Source organism: Balaenoptera acutorostrata, chromosome 1 (assembly GCF_949987535.1).
Source record: "Balaenoptera acutorostrata chromosome 1, mBalAcu1.1, whole genome shotgun sequence".
Taxonomy (NCBI): Eukaryota; Metazoa; Chordata; class Mammalia; order Artiodactyla; family Balaenopteridae; genus Balaenoptera; species Balaenoptera acutorostrata.
The window spans coordinates 92,840,074-92,850,079 of record NC_080064.1 but is presented as its reverse complement, the minus strand read 5'-3'; the positions used below and the strand labels follow the sequence as shown (position 1 = coordinate 92,850,079).

The window sequence follows — 10,006 nt, the reverse complement described above, 5'->3', positions numbered from 1 at the left end:
GTTGGCCTGGCCCCACCCCATCTGCTGGCATCATTATCTGGTGTTGGGACAGCAGGACAGGGTTCTACAGGTGGTTTTCTACCCAAATGACCAAAAAACCAACAGTGAAACCCCACGATGTCAGGCTTATAAAAATCTGTGCTATCATGTTGACTTAATCCAAGATTTCTCCACTTACCCCAATTTTGGGACAAATTTTTGTTGAAACTTTATAGCAGAACTGTTTGCAATTTGTAGCGTAGAAAAGATTTTAAATTTCTTTTAAAGTTTTAAAACAGATTAGGGTAGGTGGTGGTTTAAATTGATAAGTGGCATTGGAAACCTAGGGTTTCCTTTTGATTAAAAGCCTTTTTTATTCCTGCTCTTTGTCAGCTTTCAGGGCAAAGGGAGGTTCACTGGAAAATCATTTCCGTAAGTGAAGGCTGTGACTGCACGTGCCAAAAAGGAACAGGATGCCATGAGACAGCAGAGTCAATGACGCAGAGGTGGTCTTTCCAGCAGCTCCTCGTCCTCCCAGAATGCTGTTCTTCCACGTTGGCATTTAGGAGGACGTGGCCTGAGGAATCCCTTCCTCCCATGTGTTGGTAGCAGGACCCCAGGCGGCCCCCAGGCCAAATGCTGAAATGAAATAATTGGAATTCCTGTGTCCTCTTTTGTTGTAACTTCCTGCCTTTTGCAGTTTACCTGAAAACTCATATTTAATGTGTTAGGAAGGTGACCATTGAGTGTTAGGAAGGTGACTGTGTTGAGTAATGCACAGATGTCTTTCCTGCACCCTGTCCTCATTTCCCATAACCTTTCTTTCTGCCTCCCCTTCTTTCTCTCTCCAGCCCAAATGGAAAAACTCCTTAAGCCACTGATTTACTAGATTGGAGAGGAAAAGAGTTATTAGAATTCCCTAGGGAACCCTAGCATAGTAAGGAGCTGGGTATCCCCTCCCCAAAAAGCAAAGGTTTGTGGGAAGGAGAAAAATACGTGTGCCCTGTTTGGCAGGGTGGATGCAGGCCAGGCCACAGGAAGGAATTCCACTTTCTTTTACTACTTCTGCCACTCCCTCGACAGATGACTTGCACTTTTTGAAGAGAATTGCTTTGTAACACTGCTACCTCCTTTCTAAAGATTCAAGTGGATTTCTCTTTTAAGGTCTATGAGTTTTTAGGTCTTGACTAAGCTAAGAGTCCACAACAGAGTATTACTTGTGGGCTATTTGTGGGAAATGAAGACAGAGCACTTCGATGTAAAGAAATCAAAATGGTAAGCACAAGGTGAGACCCTGTTAAATGGGGTGTCGGAGAGAAAATAGTACACTGAAAAGAGTGGTATATATGCAGAGTGGTCTCTGGCGAAACCACAACCCCATTTTTATTTCCCTGGAGCCTCAAAATGGATAATTCAAGGAGTATCATATGTAAAGAATTGAGCCAATGAAAATGTTCACACAACCAGCTTGAGTGGCTTTGAGGGGACGAAAGCTTATACACACATTGGTAACTATTTTGCACCAGCAGTGCCTTTCATGGGGGTACTTGGACCCTCAGATCTTCTTCTCTAATAGCCATTTGCCACCACGGGTGGTGTTTGGGCCATTTTGCCTTTAAACACCCTCCCTGCCTTCCCCAGTTTCTGACTATAACTCTCAAAGAAGGGAATGAATCATAAAGCCAGTGAAGACTCCACCCTCTTAGTGAGTTCCCCCGATCTGAAGGGGAAGAGGGTGACTTCAGCGGGTTCTCTACCAAAAATAGGGGGCCAAAAGCTGGTGGTGGGTCCTTGTTCTTCTCCTGGTCTCCCTCTGGCTGCTGCTCACCTCTATCCCCAGGCACTGGTGTCTCGGCCTCCCCCTTGTAGGGAGGGCTGCCCATGCCTTAGTCCTGAGGCCACCTAGACAGACAGCAGGCTTCTCACTTGCCGCAGTGTCAGAGCAATAAAATGTGATGCTTGGAGTCCCCCCAGGGAGCTGCCTGTGGCTTTATTAATGAATCTGGTTTTTGGGTAGTCAGGGAAGGAGACAACTTCGCTTCAGTGCAAATCTCCATCTTTCAGGAGCCATGACTCAAAAGAAAAGGGTGCTTGGACTTTTGTTATACACACTTGCTTTGTGTAAATAAATGTTTACAATTTTGTATTAAAGATGGAATAAGCATTAGAACTTCTGACTGTATATTTTTTACTTTTATAGATTTTAAAACTATGATCCTTTATATATGTGTTTTGGGGGGCTATAAGTTTTATGTCAAACAGTTGGTATTGTTAACTTTTTACTGTCATCAAAGTACAAAAAAGTCCTATTAATTCCCTTATTCTTCCACTTCCCTCTGGTATACACCAAAAAGAAATCTTTACTTTCCTGTTTTATCATTATAAAATAATAAAGGTATTTTGCTAGTATGGAAAAAAAATAATGCAACATATAATCATATAGTCAGCCCTCAAATTTAAACGATACTAAAACATTGCCATATTTGTTTTAAAGAAATAAAATGTTAACGATAAAGCTTGCCTTACTCCTCCATAGTATTATATGGGTATCCGTTATATTATTTTCTGAGTGATGAAAGTATATACTTATTAACAATTCAACTAAAAAAGAAACACCCCTTTCAGACTCCCCCATGAACATTTGGATGTGATATGATAGCAGTAAGTTACTTGAGGGAGTTCTTATATGAAAACATTTTTAGCGAGACATATTTAATCCATTTGGGTTGCTTAGTTTAAATAACCTGGAATATGTGGATTTATGGGATAGAGCTTTTTGGAAACCAAAAATATAAACTATGAAGCCCCAACCTTAAGTATGTCCTCTGAGCTTGCCCTACACTTAGAAGGTCTGGTACTCCAAAACCAAGATGTGTCCCAATGCACTGAAAGGGGCTTTTTGGAAGTTGCATCCGATAATTTGGAGCCTCCAAAAGCAGATGCTTATACACCTCTGGGTGATTTTTACTTTTATTTCTCACTAATCCTTAGTAAAATTTGGTTTGGGGTAAGATCTATGATTTCTGTGAGTCTTCTCTGATAATTCAGCCTCTTGTATCATTGCAACTTACAATTAGCCCTCATCAGCAAGTAGATTATGTTGAAGCAGAACCTGCTCACAATAACAACAATGAAAAGCATAAATATTTAGAAAATATTATAATATAAAATATATGGTACTCAACTAGTTAATCCACAAATGTTCCCTGGAAAATATAAAAGACTTGAGTAAAGCTAAAGCAATAAAGAGATTTCTAGAATGAGAAGATTGAACATTATAAAGATATCACCTCATGTTAAATTATTTAGAGATGAATGTAATTTCAATAAAACCTGATGCTGGATATTAATTTTACTTGAAACAACTATTAATGAATGCAAATAGAAAACAGAATAGGAGAAGATAACAAAGAAATCTATAAAAAATTATTCTTACCATTTCCTACCAAACTGTCAAAACCTGACAGAATACTGGCCATTCTAGCTGTTTCTAGCAGGTAGTTTCAGTGCAATGGCTGAGATGCTGTTTAAAGATTTAGTAAAAATGGTAGTCCTGAAGAGTAACTGATGGCAGTAAAGACGGATAATGTTAATTAATCACCAGATCTAAGGACAATTGTGAACTATGTTTCAAAAACCAGGATGCTTGTAAAAAATCTCAATTTTTTTTCATATGAATGCACCTAGGATTTATTATCAGAGCATTAACAGTATACCTTAGAATTAGGCCCCCTAGGTTAACAGTGTACTGCTGATCAGAATACACATGTTTCAACTCAAGCATCACTTCTCTCAGGTCACACCCTTTTGGAGATCCACAAATTGGGTTATTTGGACTCCTTTTCATTAATTTAGCACATGAATATCCACCTATCTTAGCATGTATCAAGCAGTAACATGTCTATTTGTCCTCCTCTGGCAAGACACTCTGACATCTTGGGGAGCAGAGGCTATTTCTTTCAAAAATTGCTTTCATTAATATATTCTAATGCTCAGCAGAGTGTCTGAAATAAAATAGGAGCTAAATAAATTTATATTCTGTTAAACAAACGCATGAATGGATAAACAGTAAGGAATTATCATTTCCAGATTCTAGTGGTGGGCATGGTATAAGCTTACATTTCCTTCTCACAGTAAGATTTAATTATACATATTGTTATCACATTTTATAGAAGAGAAAACTTATGCCAATAATTAGCTGCTTAAAGTCATTTGAGTTTCAACCTCATGGTGATTTGGAGTTAAACCACATGATTTTTAAAAATCCTTAATAACATGAACAAACAGAGGAACTGAACAGATAACCACCCTCAAACGGATTTTAAAATATAAAGGAATTTAACAAATAATAAAGTAGGAATGTCAAATTAATGGGAGTGAGTGATAATATTTATTAAATAACATTGAAAATATTGGCTTGAAATTTGAAAAAATGAATTAATTTAAATAATTTCACACCTTTTAAAATAAATTTTAATTTGATTGAAGATTACATTTTAAAATCAGCAAATGGAATTAAAAGAAAAGCTATATGTCTCAAATGTTTGGGTGAGAAGGTATTAAAAACTGAAAGTGATAGAAATTATTAAGAAAAATATGAACAATTTGGCCAGATTGTTTTTATTATCTATTTTTTACGTTTTTTTAAAGAAAAAAATTACATAGAGTAAAAATGTATAATTGCAAACATGTTGGTGGAAAGTTGCTGAAAGAGGATTTATTTTATTTATAAATAATAAAGTATACAGTGTACATGTGTCAGTAAGTTCTTGACAAGATACTTTACCAGAAAAGCAGACATGAATTTACAGGCTAGTGAAGAAAAGTTTCAAGTGGAAGATGTAAGTGAGCAAAAGCACAGAACTTCAATACTGTGTAGATGTGTGAAGTAAATAGGAAATAATAATAATCCAGGCCACCAAGTCATCAGTGTTAAAGGAAATGCCAGGGCCCAATTTAAAAAATTCTTGTCTTCTTTGTTAAAGTAATAGTACCACAAAAAAAATATATTATGAAATTTATAATTACAAACAACTAAATGCACATGCAAACAATTAACATAAAGGCAAATGAAAATGAGATAAAAATAAGTAATCCTATAAGGAAAATATATCAAGGTAGTATGTCAAGGAAAAATCCTATAAAGATACAAATATGTCAAGAATGAAGGATAAAATAATATCCTTTAATTAAACACTAAAAATGTATCTATGAGATTCTTCACTATATCATATATTATTTGTGGAATATAGGTAGGATGGAGGAAACATTACCAATTTTTTACAAGTGGATTCTTGAATACTATTCAAATAGTCTCTGTATTTCGATAACCAGATAAATGAAACATAAAGACATTTTTCCTGAAAATAAGAGACGCTATTGTTATCAGTTCATTTATCATCTCAAGTTCTTGTAAGCAGTCAAAGCAGAAAATCCATTTCTCTCTTGTGTGAACAATATTCCTTCTACCTCTGTCTTACTTTTGGCTGGAGTCTCTGCAAATTCATGTGAAAAATTGGTTTGTCAGTTTTACACTTCAATTCTTTGGGTTGCTGCTATAAAAGGACAGGTAATTTGCTCAGGGGAAGAGTGGAATCTGTGGCAGTAGTTGTCATACTAATGGGTAATTCAGAAACCCATTGGTGCTTCAAACAAGAGTCTCTGATATATAAATACGTCATCAATAGGAAATAGAGAACGTACAATGGAGTATGTTATAGAGAACATACAATAGGGTCTGTAATAAGTATCATTTGATATTCTGACAAATTATCCCATGGCTTTCACAAGCTTTTCATACTCGTCTTATGTCAGATTCTTTAGAGAATGTCCAGAGATAGAGATTTTTATGTAGAAAGTCTATTGGAAGTACCCTTGGGATCAACACGTGTGGAGTCACTAAAGTGGGCAGATTTGACCTCACGATAGCACTGGGAGTTCTAGAGCTGGTATGGCCTTTCATCTTTATCCATCTCTGAAGGAATCATTCTCAAGATTCCTACGTTACGTGAACTAGTCTTTGGATGTGGCAGCTTCTGAAATAGGAGTGTGGCCTTGGGTAAAGCAGCTCTCTTCTACTGAAGACAGTGTCCGGAGAGGGATTCAGCTAAGGATATTAGCATCACTCACTCACAATAGCTGGGGAAATGAATATCTCAGTGCCAGAGGGAAGTTCTGGGTGGTGCACCAATGCATCAACTTCAGTCCACGTTTCATGATTGATGAATTCATTTGCTTCATACAAGAAGTCCTGGAAATATCGCCTCCAGTGTTTTGGTCAGTCTCTTTTCTTGAGTAAACGTACAAGGAGAAAGTTAGTGAGACCTGGGCCTCTAAACCTGTCCTCAAGGCCACACTTGAGATTCTTTGCCTCTTGTATTAAACCTGAACAAACTTTTTTGGCCAACCCAATACATCATCAGAGTACCAAAGTTTTCCCTGCCCCTATTGTGTACTAACAGCCTGCCTGCCAGGATGGTAATTTTTTTCCCTTGCTTGAAATGATCGAATGGCAGCTTAAAATTTAGAGGGACACTTGCCGTGCCACTGGTGGAGGAATTCTCTATCTGGGACTGGACTCTAAATCACCAGAGTTCAGTGTTCTGGTGGTATACAGCACACATTCCCTGAAATGGATCACTGAGTATGATAATAAACAGAGAAACCCCTACCCCAACCCTTACTTCCTGCTTCCTGGGGAAAGAGCATCATATCATTATCATTAATACAGGGTGCATACCGTGTCCTGGAGAATAGCACTCTACCTTGCATGGCAGGATCTCCAAAAGGATAGCTCAGCTGAATCTTCAAGAGATCATTTTTGCATTTTATCAGCACAATGTTCTGGGTGGCACTGAATGTGATAGAGCCAACAAATCCCAGATTCATGTGTCCACTGCGGCACCTTTTTTTTTTTTTGCTGGAAAATAGGTCTTTTACATTATGAGGGACTTTGTATAACAGGGAATTTTATGAAGGAGTCTGTGTCAGTGGATATAACTTTCTATAAGTCTTTGATTGATGGTGCTGGTTAAGTTCTTGTAGGCAGGAAAAGCAAACCATCATTGGAATGTGTGTTAGACTACTGTAAAACAATCACACATTCCCTAATAAAAGTGTGGTGGCAGTTGCTAGTATGGTTAGTCACACTTCTATAGATTCAACTAGTAAGGAGACAAGTCAGATAAATTTAGACATTTTACTACTCATGGTGTAGCAGGTGACCCACAAATTCCATTGGGGCGATGTGGATGGGAGTCCAGGTGGATACTGTGCACATAGCGGGACCGTGTCACAGCTGAGGAACAGTGAGCTTAGAAATTACCCATTCCTATAAGAGGGGTACTGGCAAACCTGCCTATATTTCCTTCTAGAGTGAGACTTCATTCTTACTACCCTGTAATGTAAGTAAGCAGATCCCTGGGAGGGGAAGAGACAGTCTCTATCTTCTGGAATGTAAATGAACTTGAGAATTGAGTGCTAATATGTGGGCATAAAGAAAGATGACAGAGTTATGGAGAATTGTTTCCCATCAGATACAAAATAGGTTTTATTACATCCTCTTGGCCAAAATTTCAGTAGCAAAAGCTTTTACCTGCCAATTTCTACTGTACTAGCTCTTTTTCCCCTGGCCAAGGACCCAATGTAGGGGTTATAATAATTATCAAATATGTCTCTTCCAACTTTACATTTAGAGTTTATATCTCAAGTGAACCCACTGTGGGTTTAACTGAACCAAGTCTCCTTTAATTACCTGGTCCCTATGCATCCTCCATCTATATAAAAGGACTTGAAAACACTTTGTGTCTATGGATATCAATGTCGAGTTGGATCCTATGTCTTTGAAATACTTGAAAATGTTCCTTTCTGAAGTGCATAGTTAACTAAATATAAGGTTGTAGTTATCATTGGAGCAGTAATGGGGAAAACATCACTACGCACATTTGTTGTGTGTTCCTCCTGGAAAGGTTCCACGTTAGATTTTGCTTCCTCAGAGCACTACTAATTTTCAGGTTTCCTAGGAAACTAATTTTGAATCAGGAACATAGTTGGAATGCCTTTAGCATCAAAATTGTTGGAAGTAGTCTTTAGCAGAAGGGAGATGTACAGGTTTCCTATTGCTGCTGTAACAAATTACTATAAACTTAGTGGCTTAAAACAACACGTTTCTTCTTTTATAGTTCTTTTACAGTTCTCAAGATGAGAAGTCCTAAAATGGGTCAGAAGGGCCACATTCCTTCTGAAGGGTCTAGGGGAGAATTGATTTTCTTGCCTTTTCTAGCTCTAAAGGGAACCTGTATTCCTTGGTTCATGGCCTCTTTCTCCACCTTCAATGCCAGAAATATAACATCTTCAAATCTTTACTCTTCTGTCATCACAATGCCATCTGCGTCTGACCCTCTTATTGCCTTCTTATTAAGACCCTTGTGATTAAATCGGCCTCACTCATATAATCCAGAACAATGTTCCCACCTCAAGATCCTTAACCTTATCACATCCACAAAGTTCTTTTTGCCATGGAAGGTAAGGTATTTAAGGTTTGGGGGATTAGGATGTGGACATCTTTGATGAGCCATTATTCAACATTTCACAGTCCACCCTCTGTGATACCTCAATGCATAACACATGAAACTGTTGGTAATTAATTATATTTTCTTTGACATCCTTAGTAAGTCATGATGGGGAACAAAGTGGATGGTTTCTGAAACAGCACAATTTCCTTACAGGTGAAATAATAATGAATCTCAAACTGTGGTTTAATGACACACAATTCTTTAAACTGGTGATACTTATTACCGTGTTAGCACTGCAATGTTTATATTTAATCATTACAGTTTCTGCAAATGTTTCATAATGAGATATGATTTTCACATCACATTTGTGAAACTTTTTATTTTTGAACTTATACAATAATATCTTAAATTCAAAAAAATTTTCATAAATAACAAGTAGCTAATTTGTACTTAAATTATTTTTTCTTATTACATTTGTGCCTCTTTTCTTGTGTGTGGTTTATAAAACCCTTGTTCTTTCTGTAAGATAGAGTAGCTTATGAAACAGATATATTATTGAAACATTAGAGTTAAACAGAATTAGTTAAGTAGAAGTAAATTTGGGGGTGGTTTGAATTTTTGAATTTTTTTTTTGTAAGTTTACCTTTTCCTATAATCACCCAGTTCTTAGTGCTTTTTTATTTTAATTTTTGTGTTACAAATATTAATTTTTTGTTACATAAATTAACCCATTATTATAGGCTAGCGAAGTTCAAATGGTGGCACTTCTACTGGTCCTTCAGTTCCTTCAGTCTTCTGATGGACGACTTTACTGTGACAGCAGAAGTGGTGTTATAGGTCCAGGCACCACCAGCTACCATTTCATGCAGGAATCACGATGCCAGATGCCCACAACTGGTCTCTTCATCTTGATTTTGCCACAGAAGGAGCAAGTGTACTTGGCGTGCTGGCTGATTTCCTCAGCATTTTCCTGAGGGAGGTACTATAATGGGTCCCATATTTACTGAAAATTCCAGACTTCTTTGTGCGTTAATCATGTCTCTCAACAAATATTAAATTTTTGAAAAGAAGGTGAAACAACACCCAAAGAAATGGAGAATCCATTTTAAAGGAGTTTCCAAAATATAAGCAGTACTTTTTATAATCATTCTCTATTCTGCACCATTAAAATAAAGACAATAGATTCTCCGTGTGAGTGACCCAGAGAAGACCACATTATCCTTATGATAATGCTGCAGTGATGTATGCAAAATATACTGCTAGGTGAGAAGCATACGGTTTAATGGATTGTCTGATATATTGATATTGTTAATACCTTTGATTTTGATCCTAAAGTGAAAGAGAGCTTATAGATCCAGAAATTTGGTGAACTTTCATAATATGTTCATGTTTATAGTTTCAGTTTTTTTGACTCATAAACTAATTTATGCACACTAGAAATATTTGGGTTTTCTTTTTTTCTAACTTTTTGATTAAATTTGAGGTTAAAGAGTTGAAACTGGTAACATTTGAAA

The 10,006-nt window shown here is 36.9% G+C and overlaps 1 pseudogene; it reads right to left on the bottom strand.

Moving 5' to 3' along the window:
* Positions 1-9,259: 9,259 nt before the first annotated feature.
* Positions 9,260-9,518, bottom strand: LOC114236221 (60S ribosomal protein L37a-like; annotated as a pseudogene).
* Positions 9,519-10,006: the final 488 nt, after the last annotated feature.